This window comes from Passer domesticus, chromosome W (assembly GCF_036417665.1).
Source record: "Passer domesticus isolate bPasDom1 chromosome W, bPasDom1.hap1, whole genome shotgun sequence".
NCBI lineage: Eukaryota > Metazoa > Chordata > Aves > Passeriformes > Passeridae > Passer > Passer domesticus.
In genome coordinates this window covers 141,436-160,992 of record NC_087511.1, presented here as the reverse complement: position 1 = coordinate 160,992, position 19,557 = coordinate 141,436, and the positions used below count along the sequence as shown (strand labels likewise).

The 19,557-nt window shown below is 43.5% G+C and overlaps 1 pseudogene; it reads right to left on the bottom strand.

Annotated features, from left to right (window-relative positions):
* Positions 1–19,244, bottom strand: part of LOC135289184 (sorting nexin-2-like) — a 37,507-nt pseudogene extending 18,263 nt beyond the window's left edge.
* Positions 19,245–19,557: the final 313 nt, after the last annotated feature.

The window sequence follows — 19,557 nt, the reverse complement described above, 5'->3', positions numbered from 1 at the left end:
AAAAAATCCTGCTTCTTGTATGAATTTCCATGGACACTTGTTGGTATCTCCGCATGACTTTCATCTAAGAAGCATACTAATTTGGAAGCTGCCAATGTGCACTGTGCCCCTGGTGGAAGGAGGTCTGGGTCGCCGGAGAATCAGCTGAGGACTTTGCTGAGGATGTCTGCTTGATGTTCTCCGATGATTGTCTTGCTTGCTGTTGTGTCATCGTTATCACTTGTGTCGTTGCGCGCTGGCGATCTGTCTGCGATCTGTCTCCTTTTCTCATTTCCCGGATACGGTAAAAGATTTCCTTCAACATCCGTCTGAGAATAACATTCTTTTACAGAGTGCCTTCTTCTTCTGCACCGTGCGCAGAGTGGTTTTTGCGGTTTTGGTGCCTGTACTTGTGCGTGTACCTGTGGACAATTTTTCTCCATGTGTCTAAATGCTCCACACTTGTAGCATTGTCCTCCTGATGGATTGTTCTTCTTCTGGATGGCTGCAAGAACTTTGTCTATTATTTCATTTTGCTGTTGAAACATTTTCTCTAGCACCTTTTCTTCTGATTGTTTTCTTGAGTGTTCTTTCATCTGTTCTTCCCATTCTCCTCTCAACTCGTCCTTCACGATTGACACAACATGCTGAGGTGTTCCCACTTTGCTGCATGCCTCTACCATCCCTACCAAGGATGGTCATCCTGGCAGTGCGATGATGACTCGTTGGCAATCTGGGTTGGCATTGCCAAAAGCTAGACTTTCCAAAAGAGGTTGCTTCGCACCCTCGATTGTCACCTGTCGATCCACAGCTTGCGAGAGTCGATCTATAAATGATGAATATGGTTCTGTGGGACCTTGCCTGATGGTTGAGAATGGAACATCTGAAACTCTTGCTGGAACAATTTGTAAGATTGCTTTTCACACCGCTTCCTTGATGTCATTCAACACTCGCCTCGGAAGTCGTACTGCTTGCTCCGCTGGATTGTCGTCTGGAGGATTCTCTGCCAACCGTGCTTTGGTGAGGTTTGCGTTTGGCTCACCTTGATAACTGTTCCTCAACTCTGTGAGATACCTTCGCCATCTTCTTTCCCAGATGAGATTCTGTGTGTCTGTGAGGATCATTGACACAAGGCTTCGAATATCATATGGTGTAAGGTTATACATGTTAAATGTCTCCTTCAGGAGTTGTTTGAAATATTGTGAATCTAGCCCATTGTGCTGAATGGCCCTTGCTAAGTCTTTGATTACATTGTGACCCTCCTTTCCTACCTTGGATTCTGGCCCTGTGCATCATATGTCACTGGCATTGTCAGATCTCCTGATCTTTGTAGCAAATCCTTCTCTTCGAACAACGCTTTCTTGATTTGTTTTCAATTTATCGTCTCCACTGGTTGTTGTTCTTCCTCTGGAAACTTTTTTGGCAACTGCATGAACAGTGGAGTCTTTGAGGTCATCAGTGATTCCCTGGTACACATTCTTTGACTTGAGGTTTTTGGCTTCGCTTTCAAGTCTGAAAGAGGAATTTGAAATTCTTGTGGCTGTGTCTTCCTTGCTGCATCAAACGAACGTAGAAAGCTTTTTGCTGCTTCTGCTGCCGAAAACATCTATGCTGGAATTCTCTTTGATGCTGTGATTTATATCATGTCTTCTCCTTGTAATTGTGCTTTATGTGATGTATCTTCGAATTTTGAAGTCGACGGATAATTCATTTGTTGTGTTGTTGTTGTTTTCTTTGATGTGGTTTTCTTTTTATATATTGTTGGTAAAAACTGCTGCATTGTTGCAGTGTCGCCACGAGATGGCACTGTGGCTCTGCCGACTAGGTCTGGTATGTTTTGCATTTTGGTCATCCCCCCACTAGGTGGCGCTGTCATCTGCTTGGACAACTGTGATGACGTCACAAACTTGATTGGCTCCTCAGCCGTGTCGATTGAGTGCAGCAGTTCTGATCGTTGGAACCAAGTTTGCATGAATTTTGACTGTGCTAGCAATGGAGGTTGAATACATGACCGCCTCCCTGGGATGGGAGAGGTTTGAACCACAGGGATTGGAATCGGGAAAACTGGAACCGGAGAAGGGGTAGAGCCCCGGGATGTGGAACCCCGAGAACGGCCCCTCCTCGCCTGAGACGTCACAGAGGATCTGACCTGCTCCCGACCATGCTTCGTCTGCATTTTCTGTGTGTGCGTTCTCTTGGGAATGCTTCTTGTCTCCCCTAGACTAACGTCACTGTCCCCGTCCCGCTCCGCCTCTGATGTTTCTTCCCTAGTGTCTGTTTTTGACTCCCTCTCCTCCTCCTTTGACGCTGTATCCATGCCCCCTGCCCGTGCGTACAGCCCTCGCCCCGCCTGTGCCTGCATTCACTCCGCGATGCGAGCGTATGGCCGCGGCTTGACTTCCGGGTCCTGCATCATCACCATGCATCTCTTACATCTACCTACGAGTGCTGCTTGGAGCCCTGCAGCTGCTCCGAGCTTACTGCTCGTGTCTGACGTGGACACTATAATTTGAGAGCCCTTCCCGGACGTCTCGCGTGTCCCGCCCCCCACGCACATCTTTGGCACCGTGTCAGCTGAGATCGCTGCCGCCCCCAGTGCTGCACTAGCAAAATTTGCACCAAAACTTGTGTCTCCCACTGCTTCTGTGCCCCCCCGCCGACTACGACCACCACCGCTGTGCAGCCGCGCCCGTTGCGAGAAAGCGTTTCCCTGTCCCCTTCCAATCTCCCTTCGACCCCCCTTCCCGACTCCACCACTTCTCTCGTCCCATCTCCCCCTGGCTCTCATGGATCAAGAGAGATTGCCTCCACAGGACATCTTGACTCCTCAGTTTCGCTGGGTGAAAACTTTAATTTGTCTGGGATTGGGATCATATTTGCATCTGAATCGGAGCCTGAGCCCCCTTTAGTTTCTGGGGTTTCAGGGTGTTTTGGAGGTCTCTTGGATTTTCGGGGTGATGGGGCTGGAAGCAGTGACATTCCTCCCTGCTCCCCTCCCTTGGGAGCTGTCTCCCCTAGGCCAACTGGGACTAGAGCCAATCTTTGCTCTGAGCCTTGCTCTTTCTCCCCTGCCACTGTGGGAGTTGTAACAAGTAATTGGCTGGCTGATCTCCGAGACTTAGCCGAGATAGCCTTTAACATGGTCTTTGCCGGAGACAGCAGTTTTAAAGCCGTCTCATCCTTTTTTGTAGCTAAGAGATATATATGTCTGTTAACTTCCTGCCAGAAACTTAATTCAAACAACAAACGGGTCTCTAAAAATGGATAATTAAATCTCACCCACAGCAGTAATTCCTTGAGCTCTTTCTTAGAAATCCCCTCTGCGTACACCTCTGTCACGCCTTGTAAGGCTGACAAAAGCTCTAATTGTTCCTGTGAATATGTGTTCTCCATGTTCTTAGTTTTTGATCTTCTCACCGAATTTGTGTCATCAGAGCAGTCCGAAGGCTCCTGATTCCTGTTCAGCAGGTCGCAGGAGATGGATTCAGAGGCGCCTTTCTGATTCTGATCTGGGCTGTTCTGGTACGAGCTTTCTTCGGCAGAAGTGGAGTGCGATTTTCTCTGTGGCTGCTGCTTCTTCAGACTCTTCTGGCTGCCTTCCCAAGGAATTATCAGCGCTCTTCTGGGAACGAGTCTAGCTCTGGGAACTGCCCGCCTGGGAGCTGCCCGCTCGGGTGCTGCCCACCTGGGTGCTCTCTTTTGCATCTGACTGCTTGCTGCTCACTCTTCAGTGCCCACTGCTTGGAGCTCACCCTTTGGAGACCACTGCTTGGAGCCCACCCAGGGATGCCAGGTATAGGGGTTCGAAAAACTACGTATAATATGTTTACCTTTTATTCCCAATACCTTTCACCCTTATTAATAAAGTGCACCTTCACCATGAACCAATCTGCAAGTGCCAGTATCACCGCAGAAAATGGATGACAAGAAGAAGAAAGAAGAACTTAGGAACACGCCCTGATTCCTCCATCTTGTCTCCATAACCACCTTGTACCAAAACTCTAAAATCTATGTTTCACCCTGTGAATATATCATTCTTGCACTATTCAAACCCAAAGGTTTCTCATTTCCTCATACACAGATGGCACATCCCTAGAAGGGTCAAAGTCAAGCCACCAGACACTTTTGGCAACATTCCAAGACCTCCGAGCCCCCCCAAGGGTTCTCTCAGTAACTCTGGACATCCGGAGTGGTGTGCTGAGTTCCCACAGTGCATGAGGGAAGAGTGACTGTTGTCACTGGACTTGTACAAAACATTTGACACTGCCCTGCATGACATCCTTGTCTTTAAACTGGAGAGATATGAATTTGATGGAAGGACCACTTGGTGGATAATAATTAACTGAATGGTTGCACTCAGCTGTGGTCAATGGCTCGATGTCCATGTGGAGACCAGTGACAAGTGGTGTTCCTCAGGGGTCCATATTGGGACTGGCACTATTTAACATCTTTGTCAGCAACATGGAGAATGGAATTGAGTGCACTCTCAGCAAGGTTGCCAATAACACCAAGCTGAGTGTTACAGTCAACATGCTGAAATGAAGGGATGACATCCAGAGGGACCCTGATAGGCTTGATGGGTGGGCCTGTGCAAACTTCATTAAGTTCAACAAGGTGAAGTGCAAGTTCCTGCACATGGGTCAGGGCAATCCCAAGCACGAGTACAGACTGGGCAGAGAATGGATTGAAAGCAGCTCTGAGAAGAAGGTCTGGGATGTGTTGGTGGATGAAAAGCTTGACATGACCTGGCAATGCACGCTTGTGGCCCAGCAAACCAATCATATCTTTTTAAGCATGGCTAGCAGGTTGAGGGAGGGGATTCTCCCCCTCTACTCTGCCCTGGTGAGACCCAACCTGGAGTATTGCATCCAGGTCTGAAGTATTCAGCACCAGGAATGACATGGACCTGTTGGAGCAGGTCCAGAGGGCCACAAAGATGATCAGAGGGCTGGAGCACCTCTTCTGTAAAAACAGGCTGATAGAATTGGGCTTGTTCAGCCTGGATAAGTGAATGCACTGGGAAGACCCTATAGAAGCCTTCCAGTACCAAATGGGGCATACAAAAGAGCTGAAGAAGGACTTTTTACAAGGGCATGTAGTGACAGGACAGGGGAGAATGGCTTCAAACTGAAGGAGGGTAGGTTTAGATTAGATATTAGGAAGAAATTCTTTACTGTGAGGGTGGTGAGGCACTGGAACAGGTTGCCCAGAGAAGCTGTGGAAGCCCCTGCAGCAGGATGCTCTGCCTGGAGTGGAGGTTAAATAATTCAAACAATACCCTATTTGCAAAGCTTCCAGTGGTGAGTGGAGAAGGGGGTTCATGCTGCTTTTGGTGTTGAAGAATGTTGAAACTAGTCTGACTCATCAATCCCGAAGTTAAACAACCTGATAGCGAGGTGAAGATATGGCAGACTTGGCAAAGTTCCTAATAAAGGAGCAAACAAGTGATACTACTGAAAACTTACCTAAAGTTGCTGACCTGACACAGATAGCCTGGAGACTAATGACTGACAGTCCAGTACTTCATACTATAAAAGCCCAGTCCCACTTTCTAACTGACAGGGTCTTCTAACATATCTCTTATTGAACTGTGTGTGGAGATTTCTCCCTTGAGTGGGGACATCCCTCAAGTTTACTCCTTGAGGCTGAGTGAAAGAGATTTGCCCACGCTCCCTAAGTATGGGTGAGCAACATCAATCTCTCTCGGGTTTCCTGCTGTCCGGATGACCCGAGAGTCCCTTTTTCCCAGACCGCTGGCCAAAGAAAGAGTCAGGATTCTTTGGCTCGTGTTCACAAGGTTGTTTATTATCTATTATCAAAAATATTTTCTCTCAGACCCGCAGAGGTCTGATCTCCAGGTCTGTCAAGGGCACACTGCACTGCCCTGAGGTGGTGCTATCTCTTTATACTGAAAACTATATGTACTTTATTTACAGTTATTTTCCAATACCTATCATCTATGTTAGACTGTCTACTTCTACTCTAGACCAATCTAAATGTGCCACCATCACCAAGAAGACGGAGGCTAGAAAGAAGAAGGAAGGACAGGGAACACCCAAATTCCTCCATCTTGGGACTCCAAACCCTGTTCAAAAATCCCAAAATTCTACTTTTCACCCTGTGACAACTACTATTATGCTACTTAAACTTTTGTGACTTGTAATTTTTCATACAAAGTTGGTAATTTGCTCCATGGGTCAAAATCAATGTCACAGGTGCCTTTGGCTGCATGCCAGGGTTTCAGAGCCCCCTGCCAGGGGCTGTAGCCATCCAGGACAGTCAGAGAGACGTCCTGGGTTCCGACAAATCTCCATTTAATAAATCTTTTTGCTATCTCTATCTTTAATATAATAATTTGCTACCTTTAATATAATTGCTTTAAGAATAGTGCACTATAGTGTACTAGTAGTTATAGCTACTGTACTAGTAGCTATAGTTACTATAATATGTAGTAAATAATTCTGATTAAGATCTTTTATTTAAACATTATCATAATAAGCAAATTATTTTTATATAAATATATCTGGGTTGGCATTGTAAATCCTGTGGGACAAAGTTGTATAAAGGTTCAATTACACCTATACAATCTGACATAAACCATTGACCAAGTATGGGACTAGGATTGGATCCAGCCACACCCAGACTCCTCTCTGAGAAAGAGTTTAGAAAGCAAAGGGTTTTTTTATGCACCTTGTGACTCTAATAAAGGTTTCTCTAACAAACTTTGTCTGAAGCTCCCACTCTGCTCACGAGAATGCCCCATCCCTGGAGGTGTTCAAGGCCAGGCTGGATGGGGCTTTGAGCAACCTGGTCTAGTAGAAAGTGTCCCTGCCCATGGCTGGGAGGGTGGAACTTAATGATCTTTAAGGTCCCTTCCAACCATTCTGTGATTCCACTATTCTATAGTTTCAACTAACTAAAGGTTTCTTTCATCCTTCCCCCTGCCCAACAGTCAATGTTATATTAAATGGTTTCACTGAAGTGATTTAATGCCTTAAAATTACAATGTTTAAGTAAGTTGAAGAAAGTTTTTCTTACTGGATCTCTGCAACCTCAGTTTTAACAAGTGACCTGTTTGAAAAAAGGTAACTATAATTTTCCCTATATATTTCCTATTAACGTATTCCATTTCTACACAAAAGTTGTGAAGCTGCATACAGACTCCAGAATCCACCTAAGTACAAATGGTTCAGATCCCAGTTACAGACCCCATGTAATATATTAAAATTCCTTTTGATGCTAAACAAGTTTTAGTTAGATACATACATTACCTTTCTAATGCTGCTCTTCTTTTTTTCTACAAATTCAGCAGATGAAGAATCTTCCTTGCCTACTTTGACCTTGGTCATGCCTTTGAAGAAAAGTGCATCATGTTGATGTTATGTTATCATAAAGAAATCATTAATCTAACTGATATGACTGGAAGATTAAGCTCAGATAATCTTAAGCCAAATTACAATGAAAACACCATATAGTAATACAAAGAATACAAACACTGTATGCTGCACACTTTTGTGGGAAACAGAACTATGAAATATGCAATTTCCTGTAATACATCTGTTATGATCAAAGGTTTTTAGTAACTAGTTTAATATGCCTTTATGAAGACAATCTAAATAAATGTGACAGTTTCACTAGCCACTTGTGCTCTGAAGAAAACAGTTACTACAATAAAGCAGAACAAGAAATTAAGGCTTAGTTTATAAGTATATTGCTTGGTATGCTCATAATTCTATTTTGATTCTATTATTTTTTATTTCTAAAAAGAAATGTGGAGGATTTTTTTTTGTTTGGGTTGTTTTTTAGAGTTCCTTTTAAATTAATGCATTGGGTATAAATGGCAAGGCTTTGGGTGGGGGGAGGGTCAGGCCTTGCAGGGGTGATATCTATGGAAGGAGGCCAAATTCTATCCTATGTTGGTCACAGCTGGTTCCATTCAGCTTAACAATGGACCCACCACATGCCAAAGCTGACCCAGAGAAGTTTGTGGTGCCTCTATATAAACACAGAAACAAGGGCAGAGCAGTAGGGGCAAGTCCATGCTGGAGCAGGTACATCCCTGAAGGGTTTGCAGCCTGTGGAAGAACCCATGCCGCAGCAGAGGAAACAAGTAGAAGGGAAGAGCAGTGGAAGATAAGGGTAAGGAACAAGGAGTGGCAGAAAGAAGCCCCTATTTCTCAATCCCAACCTCCTGCACCATTTGTGGCCTCACTGAAAAGGGACTGAGTGTAAGATGCACCAATAATAGGGGAAGTAAAGACTATGAAGGGAGAACAAGAAGTGTCTGGCCTGAAGTTAAGCTGGAGAAAGACAGAGGGAATGTGTTTTCTATAAGTGTTTGTCTTCTTTTTTTTATCCCCCCCCCCTCCCCCCCCCATGTCCTGGTTCCAGCCCAGATCAGAGGGAGGGGGCATGGCCAAGAAACTGTGTTATTCAATACCATCTTATGTCATTGCCAGGTGTGGGGGTAAGGGACTCCCTCTCACTTCCAAGAAGAAAGGACATTCCTTTCTGGTTGGAGGAAAGCGTGGTGGGCAGAGGTTCTGTCTACCATTTTTTTCCTTGTATTGGGCTTGGTGAATCACTGTCATGATTTAAGCCCAGCTGGAGATTAAGCACCACACAGCCACTCACTCAACCCCCCCGCTCTCTCCCCCAACCCTGGTGGAATGGGGAGGAGAATCAAAGTAAAACTAAAAAGTAAAAGAACAGCTTAATAATTGAAAATAAAGCAAAATAAAATACACTAATAATAGGAAATAATAATAATAATAAGGGAAAAACAAGTGATGCACAATGCAATTTCTCACTACCCACTGACTGATTGCCAAACCCCCCTTCCCAAACCCAGATTGGCCACCCTTCCGGGTAACTTCCCCCAGTTTATATACTGAGCATGATGTTCTATGGTGTGGAACATCCCTTTGGTCAGTTTGGGTCACCTGTCCTGGCTATGTTTCCTCCCAGTTTGTGTTTTTTGTGTACCTCCTCACTGGCAGAGTATAAGACAAGAAAAAAAAAGTCCTTGACTCAGCATAAACATGGCTAAGCAAAAGCCAAAACATCAGTGGGTTATCAACACCATTCTCATTCTGAATCCAAAAGAGCACTGTACCAGCTACTGAGGCTGAAATCAGGACAATCAACCTCTCTTTGTACACTTTTGTTATTAGTATTGTTTCTGTTACTACTAGTTTTCTTATCTCGTTGCATTTCCAGTAAGTTTCCAGTAAATTGTTCTTATCTCAATCTGTGATCTTTGCCTTTTGTGCTTCACATGTGAGGGGGAGGGGAAGCAAGTGCTGGTGCAGTTTCAGTGGGAGCACTAAATTGGTGAATTCCATTCCTAAACCACTGACAGCCTTAATTGGTGCCCAATATGGTGCAGGGAGGGTTGAGATAACAACAGATCTGACCAGAGCAAGTTGAAAACAAATTTGATCTAAGCATTTGCCATAATTAAATATGGAGCCACTGGTTGCAATGTTGTTTGGTCTGTTCATGTGGGTGTGGTACCTAATCCTGTATATATTCCCATATGTGCTCCTCACGGGGAGCTGTTCCAGAGCGGGGAGAAGAATCAGCATTATTTTGTTGCTGTACTGTGGGATATCAGTTTATCACATGATAACTTCAAGAGAAATGAGGGTATGTTGGGATGTGTATTCAGTGTTGCTCTCCTGCTCTGGCCTCGGGTGCTATCTGGGAATTTATTAATAATCATACCCAGCCTGTGTGGGGAATGGGAGGATGATTTTCCCCAGCCTTTCACTCCCTTTTCTTCCTTGAGGCATGTAACAACAGCTTTTGAGAATTTTGAAATCCCTTTGGATGTTAAGGAATGTGTGTTCTTGTTGGAGGTAATCTATAGGGAAACAAATAATAAGCAGTCCCCTGTCAATCCAGATGAGGTCCAGTGTACAGAATCCATGTGGCAGAAGTTTGTGTGGAGCACACCATCGTTGTATGCCGACTCACTGGCATAGATGTCAATGAAAGAAAGAAAACAAAGAGTGCATCAGGTGACTACCCAACTCTGGCAATATGAAGATCATCTTTTTCCTCCCTACTGAGATGCCCCTTGGCTGTAGAAAGACTATCAAAGCCTGCAGACAGACTTGAAAGACTGGAGCAAACTAGAGAGGAAATGTCCCATACCCCTCCAGTACATACCAGTCTCTGCTATTGGGAGCAAGCGCCCTCCTTATCAAGATAACCTGTGGTTTTACCTGCATGACCATGGAGAGGACATAAGGAAGTGCAATGGAAAACCCACCTCTGCCCTAGCATCATGGGTACACAAGTCGAGAGGAAGAACAACCACTGCATGAAATTCTTCAAGGATTAATGCCACTCCAGTTTCCAGTGGGCAAGTCCTCAAGCAGAATAGAAGGGATGATGTTATGTCCGATTCTTTTGAAGGGACCTCCAGTTCATATTTACAAGAAGTGAGCAATGACTACTATGACCAGGACTGGAGAGGCCCTGCCTCCAGCCAGGTGGAGGAAAGAGACAATTGGACCTATTGGACTGTGGGGATCTGATGGCCTGACACGAGACCCACAAGAGTATAAGGCTTTAATTGACACTGCCGCACAATGTGCCATCATCAATACTGCTAAATGTATTTTTCTCCACTCCTTTAGCAACAGAGTGCAGGACACAGGTTGCTTTCACATGGAGGGGCATCCAGTACACCTGGAACTGACTACCCCAAGGGTGGAAACACAGCCCCACTATTTGCCATGGACTGATCCAGACTGCACTGGAAAAAAGGGCGAGGCTTCAGAACACTTGCAGTATATTGATGACATAATCACATGGGGCAACACAGCAGAGGAAGTTTTGAGAAAAGGGAGAAGATAATTCAAATCCTCCTGAAGGCAAATTTTGCAATAAAGCAAAGTAAGGTCAAGGGACCTGCCCAGGAAATTCAAGTTTTACGAGTAAAATGGCAAGATGGACATTGTCAGATTCCAATGGACATGGACAACAAAATAGCAGCTATGTCCCACCAACCAGCAAGAGACAAACACAGGCTTTCCTAGGTGCTGTGGGTTTTTGGAGGATGCCAATTCCAGATTACAAGTAGATTGTACACCCTATCATGTGACCAGGAAGAAGAATGATTTTAAGTGGGCCCTGAACAACAAGCTTTTGAACAAATTAAGCAGGAGATTGTTCATGCAGTAGCCCTTGGGCCAGTCAGGACAGGACAAGATGTGAAAATGTGCTCTACACTGCAAGCTGGGGAGAATGGTCCTTTCTGGAGCATCTGGTTAAAAGTACCTGGGGAGACTTGAAGATGACCCCTGGGGTTCTGGAGTTGGGAATACAAAGGATTCGAGGCCTGTTACACCCTGTGGTGGTTTAACACCAGCGGGAAATTGAACTCCAAATAAGCTACTCCCCTTCCCCTGCCCCTTCTGGTAAGGGAGGGACAAAAGCAGAGATTATGGATTGAAATAACAATTTACTGAAAGCAAAAAGCAACAGAATAAGAAACTCATGGTAACAACAGCAGTATTAATAACAAAAATATACAAAAAGAGAAGGTGTTTTACCCACAAAAAAGGTGTTCGCCACTGGGAACTGAAAAAGTTGGTGGATGCTTACTGTAGGCCATGTCTACATGGCTTCCCCAGAGAAAGATAAGATGGAGACCATTCCCACATGCCACACTACTTGGCTGTCGGGAACAAAGGCAAGATGGCGAGGGCGCTCCCATGGCTAACAACGAAAAACAATAATGAATAAAACTCCCCCAAAGGTATGTCATCTGAGTCAGGTTGTGCTGCCATTTTGCTGGGCTCAGTTCCACACTGGTGCCTGTGCTGCTGCCTCCACCACTCCACTATGTTGGATGTCAGTCCCATGGGTCGCTGCCATGCTCCCTTTTGCTTGGCTCAGCTGGATGGGACTCAACTCCACTCCTGTCAGCTGGGCTCCCCTTGGCTGGACTAGGGGCCACACCCCTGGCCCACTCCCTGCTGGCAGACTCCCCACTTGTGCTGCTGTTCAACACATGTCAATTTGTGTTTTGCTGTTTTCCCTTCATCACCATATCCTGTAGCCATGCTCCATAAAAACTGGAAAGGGGACTGGTGGGGCAGCAGAAGGACCCAGGTCCACAGGGGCCGATCCTGACAGTCCCTCCACTGGAGAAAGAGAGCAAGACAAAAATGGCACCCACTTCCATGGGGTGGGCTCATTTTCATCCTGAAACTATGCCCCCCAGTGATAATGTAAGTGGTATAGAATAGCAATTTAGATGCACCCACACTGCACTAAACTCCCCCCCCCTCCCCCGCAACCAGGACACACCTCAATTGAAAAAGAAACATTGGCATCTTAGGAAAGGGGTTTGAGCTGCTTCAGAAGTAATTTGCACCAAAGCACAGCTCCTCCTGGCACCCTGACTGCCAGCTGGATGTTCAAAGGGAAAGTCCCCTCCACATAAATGCCACTGATGCTATGTGGAGTAAGTGGGTCTTGCTGGTCACACAGCAAGCTCAAATAAGAAAGCCCACTAGCCCAAGGATCTTTAAAGTCATCATGAACTGGCCCAAAGGTGAAAGTTTCAGACTATTGCCATCATTAGAGGAGGAAAACATGACACGTGCTGAGGAAGCCCCACCATATAATGAGCTACTGGACAGTGAAAGACCATATGTCCTCTTCACTGATGGTTCCTGCTGTATTGTAGGGATACATCGAAAATGGAAAGCTGCCATATGAAGTCCTATGTGGCGAGTTGCAGAAGCTCGAAGGACAAGGTGGATCAAGTAAGGTTGCAGAGCTGAAAGCCATCCAGTTGGCTTTAGATATGCCTGAACGAGAGAAATGGCCAGTGCTCTACCTCTACACTGACTCATGGATGGTAACAAATGCTCGGGGGGGGGGGGGAGGTAGACTGATGGAAAAAGATCAATTGGCAGCACGGAGGAAAACCCATCTGGGCTACTGAATTGTGGCAAGAAACAGCTGCCTGGATGGAAAAGTTGGCTGTAAAACTATGTCATGTAGACACACACGTACCTAAGAGTCGGGCTACTGAAGAACGTTGTAACAACAGACAGGTGGATTGAACTGCCAGGATTTGTGTCTCAGATAGATCTAGACTGTCATCATAAGGGTGAATTATTTATGGCTCAGTAGGCTCATGAAGCCTCAGGTCATCAGGGAAGAGATGCAACATACAGATATGCTTGTGATCGAGGGGGAGACTTAACCATGGACACCATCTCCCAGGTTATCCCTAACTAAAATGTGCTGCAATCAAGCAGGCCTAAGCGAGTAAAGCCCCTCTGGTATGGTGGATAATGGTCAAAATATATATAAATATGGGGAGGCCTGACAGATTGGTTACATCACACTCACAGAAACACACCAAGGCAAGAGCTACGTGCTTACAGTGATGGAAACAAACACTGGATGGCTGGAGATGTATCCTGTGCCTCATACCACTGTCTGGAACACCATTCTGGGCCTTGAAAAGCAAGTCCTGTGGTGACATTGAACCCCAGAAAAAAAATAAACTTGGACAACGGGACTCATTTCAAAAATAGCCTCATAGACACCTGGGCCAGAGAGCACAATATTGAGTGGGTATATCATATTCCCTATCATGCACCAGCCTCGGGGAAAATTTAATGGTACAATGGACTGTTAAAAACCACATTGAAAACAATGAGTGGTGTGACCTTCAAACATTGGAATCTACATTTAGCAAAGTCCACCTGGTTAGTTAACATTAGAGGCTCTACCAATTGAACTGGCCCTGCCCAATCAAAACTACCATGTATCGTAGAGGGGGATAAAGTCCCCTTGGTGCATATGAGAAATGAGTTAGAGAAGACACTTTGGATTAGTCCCACCTCAAGCAAAGACAAACCCATCCATGGGATTTTTTTTCTCAAGGACCTGGGTGCACTTGGTGGGTAATGCAGTGGGATGGGGAAACATGATGTGTAACACAAGGGCATTTGATTTTTGTCTGAGAACAGTCTGTAATGTTGAATTGTATAATATTGGTTGCTGAATGACACTGCCACTGTTTGTCATAACTACTATGGACAATGAACATAGACTGCTCCAGATACATCATCATGAGCTCCTGATGCAGCTTGCAACCAGCTGACAGCATACCAGCCCTCCTGCCCTGAAAGACATTAAGGACATATAGAACCCACAGTCATGACCTAAATGAACTCATCAGACATCTTGGAAGGATTGCCATTGACTATGGAAATAATACTTGTGCTTGTGTATATATATGTGTGTGTGTGTGGTGGGGAAAAGGGACTCTCTCTTGCCTCTGAGAAGAAAGGGTGTTCCTTTCCAGTCAAAGGAAAGCCTTGGGCAGAGAGTTTGTCTGCCATTGTTTTTCATTGTCCCAGACTTGGTGAGTATTTTGCATGTAAATCACCCTCTCTTTGTACACTTTTGTTATTAGTATTGCTGCTGTTACTCTTAATTTCCTTATATCATTGCTTTTCCCAGTAAATTGTTCTTATTTCAACCCATGATCTTTGCCTTTTTTGCTTCTAACTGGAGGGGAGGGGAAGCAAGTGCTGGTGTGGTTTCGGTGGGAGCACTAAATTGGGGAATACCATTCCTAAACCATGACACCCCAATACCCAAATTAGTAATTAATTCTTAAAACTTAAGTTGAATACTTCAAGTCAAGTCTGTTTTGCACACAACAGCCAAAAGATGTCCATAGAGGAAAATCACTGCTTCAGTTTCTATTTGGCAGAGTAGAAGGGCTGATCTTACTTCTGACCCTAAAGAAGGGACTTCTGGTTTGCAGTTACAAATTAAGTAATAAATACTCCAACCAGAAATAAATGGGCCCTGCCTCCAGCCAATTGAAGGAAAGTGACAACTGGGTTTACTGGACTGTGTGTGTTCAGTGGCCTTGCACACCAGACTCAAAGCAGTATAAGGCTGTGGTTGACACCAGTGTACCCTAATGCCATCAGGTTACAAAGGAGCACAACCCATCTGTATTTCTGGAGTGATAGGGGAATCCAAACAACTGTCTGTGTTGGAGGCTAAGGTAAGCCTAACTGGGAATGAGTGGCAAAAGCATCCTATTGTGACTGGCCAGGAAGGTACATGCATCCTTGGCATAGACTATCTCAGGAGAGGGTACTTCAAGGTGGGCTTTTGGTATAACTGCCTTGAGTATGGAGAAGAATAAACAACTATCTACCCTGCCTGGCCTCTTGGAAGAGCCCTCAGTTGTGGGCTTGCTGTATGATGCCAGTGTTTTATGGTGCTGTATGTCACCACTTCTAGGGCTGCCATATGTCAAAGATATTACAGCAAGAATCACACAAACCAATGAAGCATGAATCTCATGAGAAAGCAGGCAAGTACAGCAGTGATGCAACCAGAGCTTGTTTTGTTACACAACACTTCAACATGACACACCATCCTGCCTGTTTTGACTGACCACCATAACAGCCAGACCCCAAAGTCATAGAGTAAATGAACTCAACAGACATTTTTATTGTAATTTTATGGACATTTTACAGGGATGGCCCATAGACTAAGGGAATGATGTCTGTGTATATCAAAGGGTGGTAGTTAATAATGAATGGGACAATGTGGGACCTGAGCATGATGTAAACAGTATGAAATAAGGGGTGGAGATGGCACTGGGTCTGGCTAGGATGGAGTCAATTTTCTTCGTAGCAGTTCATATGGTGCTATGTTTTGAATTTGTGATGAAAACAGTGTTGATAACACTGGGATGTTTTAATTCTTGTGGAGCAAGGCTTTGTCCTCGATTGCAAGGCAATGTGTATTCTATTTGCCATCTGTTAGAGGTGTGACATTTATCTCCTGTTAATTGGGCAGTTTTCTTTATCTCTTCCACAAACCAATCCTCCCTCCTGGACATCTGCTGTTAATGGGCTATCGAATATCACTGCATGGCTGATGAAAATTACAGCATCCCATGTGTGTGCCCAGAGGGAGGAGCCAAGCATTCTGAACTGGATATAATCTGAGATTTTTGTAAACCAGCACAGCCTTTCCACTGGATTCCCAGAGGAGCAGCTGCCTCTTCCACTGTATCTTCAGATGAAGACTACACCCTTCTACAGGATCACTGCTTCAACAGATGCACATCTGCCACTCCAGAAGGACTGCATTCACCATTTCAATTGGACTGCTACCAGCACCCTCACCCACAGGGTGTCAGGTCCTATTCTGACTCTGTCAGTGTTGTTTTGTTTTACTGTATTGAGTTGTTTTTATTATTTTTTCTTCCCTAATAAAGAAATTTTATTCCTGCTCCCATATCTTTGCCTGAGAGCCCTCCTTAATTTCAAATTTATAACAATTTGGAGGGAGGGGGTTTACATTTTCCATTTTAGGGGGGGATCCTGCCTTCCTTAGCAGACACCTGTCTTTTCAAACCAAGACAGATTTACACAGAGTCATGGCCTCCTCTGTTACACACTGCCCTGCCTGTGAATAGGCTGGGGGTGCACAAGAAGTTGGGAGGGGAAACAGCTCAGACAGCTGACCCCAACTGACCAAAGGGATATTCTGTACCATATGACATCACTTAGCAATAAAAACAGGTGAGGGGGTGGGGTGTGTGTTTCCAGGGCTGCTGTTACTCAGGGACTGGCTGTGCATTGGTCAGATGGTAGCGAGCAATTTGGTTTTTTTGCATCGCTTTACCTAGGTTTTGATTTTATTTATGTGTTAATTTTTTTTTCTCTTCCTTTTTGTATTGTCTTTATCATCTCAACCCATGAGTTTTTTCACTCTTACCCTTCTGATTCTCTTGTCAGGGGGAGCGAGTGAGCAGCTGTGTGGTGCTTAGCTGCCTACCAGGATTAAATCCTGAAAGCAGGACGTTTCATATTAAGACATCAGACTTAAAAAGTAAAATACAATAAACATGTGAGTGGTGTAAATGCATGTCATCTACTTTAAACTGTTTTGTCAGCTCTCTGCTTCAAGATGCTTCATTTTAAATCAGCCTAGACAACTATATTTTTCCTTCTCTCCAAAATTATAAACATGTGGACTATACACTTTTAGATGGGACTAAATACTGCTCAAGAAGTGAAAGTTTGGCAGTTCAAGTTTAAAGTGGGAGCTTTGTGGTCTTTGGAGAAAGGTCCAACAGTCTGTGAGTATTCCCAACTTATCCATAGCCAAAGAAAGTCTCTCAATTTGGACCTTAAGTTACACCCAGAGCTTGCTTACATAACAGTAAGTCCCACCATTTTGCCACGTTCCATGTATATTTATTGTGCAAGCACAATTGGTATTGAAATATTTCATTTATATTATAGTACTGAAATTACAGGCATACATTCAACCTTGCAGAAAGTAGACTTACCTACAATACTTTTTTCTGGAGCGGGATGCACAATATGACCAATATGGGTGTACTTCATTGCTAATTTGCTGTGCAAGCCAAGGAAATCGCTGAATCTTCTTTTAACAGAGAATTCATTTTTGTGAAACATGGAAAGAGATGCCTAAAAAAAGAGTAATTTTAGTTATGACTTACTGATACATTTACTCAGCTGTGATATAAAGTTATTTGCAAATATATTTGTTGCACTAGTTACCTTTGTTGTTACTCTGTAAGCCATATAAGCATTCATGCCACCCCCTGTAATAAAATTAAAATACCTAAGGTAAGTTATTTTAATCCCTCCACACTTTTTTTTTCCAAAATACACATTAAATATCTTTTTATTTGCATGCTATAAACATCAAAAGATAATTGAATAAGGAATTATACTAACATTGCAGAAGTCTCTAAGAGGTAAGACAGCCTAACATGATTTAATAGGTTCAAGTAACTTACCAATTTTCTCTGGGTCTGATACATTGATATCTATATCAAACAAATCTCCATTTGCTTCCTCTTCAATCTAGAAAAAATGTATGTAATTTTTAATAAGTTAATGTGCATTAATGCAACATATTGGTACAAAGATAAGGATATATGTGAAGGAAGAGTCAGTGTATCTCAGTGACTAAAAAGCTCTTCTAGATCTACCATCCAATTTAAAGTGAACATAATTTCACATCTTGGTTTTTAATTTTGAGTCTTCCTGAAAATATTTCAGTGTGGCAACTTCAGACTTGTTGGCCTCAGAGCTTTAGTAAACATTTATCTTGGGGAAATGCTCATTTTATCTCCCCCAATCCCAGCAGGCACAGAGGTTCTAAAATGCTCTCATTTGCAATGTTTCTATAAGCTTCTAATCAAAAGACAGCTATATTTCACATTATTAATGGTATCTGAGGTTGAAGAGTTAGGGATGAAAAAAGGGACATTTATGGAATTTTTAGATACTTCCCTGAGCTGTGTGATAACAAAATTTCCTAATCTTTTGTGCAATATACATAAGTTTAATAGAACAGAAGTAGTTAAGAAAGACCATGACAGAACAATGTGTCAAGGCTGAGAAGGAAAAAAATCTGAATGAAATGCCAACTTAGGGAATCTGGGAAAGCAGCCATCAAGTCCCAAGCCAGTCTTATTTGCCAAACCTCACTCATCAGTGACGTTTTCTAGGAGCATATTCTAGAATGAATGGTATTTGCCAATGCAGACTTTGAATGGAATAACAAATGTAAATAGCAAATTAAGTGCTAAAATTATGAACAGCCTTATCTGTTTGTTAGTATGCAGAATAATGCTAACAACAGTTTCCTCAATTTCCTTATTAACAGCAGCTTCAGAAATCTGAGTTTAAACCTGTAACATGCTAGTATGAATTAATACACATCTTTAACACATAGCTCAACACCTGTTCCCTTCACACACTTTTGCAATACCTGTCCTGTAGGAATTGAGCATGTTACTCCTCATACTACAGATCTCTCATCACCTAAGCAATAAACACACATTATTTGATGAGTCAAATACATATTAAACAAAAATATAAACAGAATAGTTGTTCTCCCGCATACTTACCTTTAACAAGGAATGTTCCAGTAGTTAGGAACTGCATTAAAAAAACCAAAACCTGCAAATAGCAAACACATGCCACACACGCACAAAGACATTTCCATAGTCATCAAAATATAACTTAAAAATTTTCTCTGTACCTATTAAAAATCACAGGGGTTGTTACACTTTTCAAATCCATTCTAGGAGCTACTAATGTAGTAGGTGTTACAGGAGTGATTCCAGGAGTAGGTTCTGGTGAAAGTACTGGATCCCTCACTGGACTGTCCAATGAAACAACTTCTGTGGCTTCTAGATAAAGATTTTGAGTTCACAAAAAAGATTTTTTATAGAGATAGATGTACACCATAAAATATACCAAGCATTAAGAAGTGATAATACGTAAGTTTAATAAAATAATTTATAAACAATATCCATTTCTTGCTCAGATAATTTAAATATGTCAGTAAAACTAGAGGTGACATCCGAGCTTCTAGTGAACAATAGGTTTAAGTAAAATTAAGTAGACAATTTTCTTTTCTCTGCTGCCACATAGTCTTTTGCAGTAGTCACAAACTGCTAAGTCATTCATTTCTATATATGATGAAAACAAATGACATTTTTTCCACCACAGACAG